We start from the raw sequence: 1,460 nt of genomic DNA on the forward strand, positions 1-1,460 counted from the left end.
GGTATAAAAAGCTGCGCAACGATGTCGTTAACTGCTTAACGAGTTACAGAATAGGGCCTCAGGCGGCTCCCAGTGGATTTAGCTCCGTCAGGAGCCGTCGATAGGAAGGTCCCTTACAGAGCATATATTACATGGAGGAAGCATGCTTACGGCTGCAGTGTGGCCAAGTGACTGATAGAGAAAGAGATAGTTTGGGTTAGGGATCCTCTAGTAAGGGATGAGACAACACGTGTGCCAGCTGCGGATTGGTCGCCGCCATTCGAAGGACACTTCCGTGCTTCAAATGATACGCTCCAAAGTGCTCGTTTTATATCCCACGATATCGCGCATATGAAATTAATTTACAAAAGTAAGTATATATATAAAGAACAAAGAAATTAATGCTGATCTTGTGACAATCACAGTTAATGAAATTATTTGAGTTAATGAAATTATTTGAAGTAAATGTCATACGAAAATCAATGCTTAATCTAGAAAGAGAACTAAATTTTGTTTACTGGCTTATGTTTTAGAACATTAATTATGCGAACGTGCAGTGTTCCTAACTGTAAAAATAGCAATAGAAAGGGAAGTAAAATGTTTAATTTCCCAAAATCTCCTTCCCGACGACAAAGATGGTTGGAAAATGTCGGCTGTCATCAATTAAAAAAATATTCTGCACTATGTGACGTAACTAAGTTTTAAATATTGTAATTTTAAAGCTATTTATTTGTCTATTACTTATAAAGCTTAGGCTTCACCTTCAAAACAAGTTATTATAAGAAATAGTAAAACAATGGCCATGCATTCAAGTGTGCAATAATACAATTTATATAATGGCTTTCTTTTTCTAGTTTATATATTCTTTCGTTTTAAAGAACTAATTATTTTATTTTATTCTTGCTAATGCAAAATATATTTTTAGTTATTGTGAATTACGAATTTACAGTATTGATGTTTTTTATTGTTTTATATTTACATAATAATATATTGTGATACATCACTGTGATGCATATATACTATTATTATTAGTACAAAAAGTAAATAAAAAATTATTGTTTTTAAAATCCTTTTGTTCACGTTTTCTTTTTAAATAAAATATGCATTGCTTTTATTAAATTACTTTATTTTTTATTTGTAATTTCCTAAGTATTTATTGCGGTAAGCATTATTTATTATTTTCATGTATGCATATGTACATAAAATATGTGTAAACAATTGGTAAACATCAATTTTTATTTCAGGTTACATCATCTCATAGTCGTCTCACGTTACACATCATGAAACTGTTCAATGAAAAATAATTTTACCCATAATTAAGAAACTAAAATGGGGGTAATGGTATAATAATACTACTCTGTAATTTATATTAATATGAATTAATACGTATAATAACAAGTAATAACAATAAATACTGATCTGACTTTATATTTTAGAATTGTTTATATAACGTATTAAGTTATTTGTATTTGTTGAAAATA

The sequence above is a fragment of the Cyphomyrmex costatus genome, unplaced genomic scaffold, assembly GCF_001594065.2.
Source record: "Cyphomyrmex costatus isolate MS0001 unplaced genomic scaffold, Ccosl1.0 scaffold2035, whole genome shotgun sequence".
In the NCBI taxonomy this organism is placed as follows: Eukaryota; Metazoa; Arthropoda; class Insecta; order Hymenoptera; family Formicidae; genus Cyphomyrmex; species Cyphomyrmex costatus.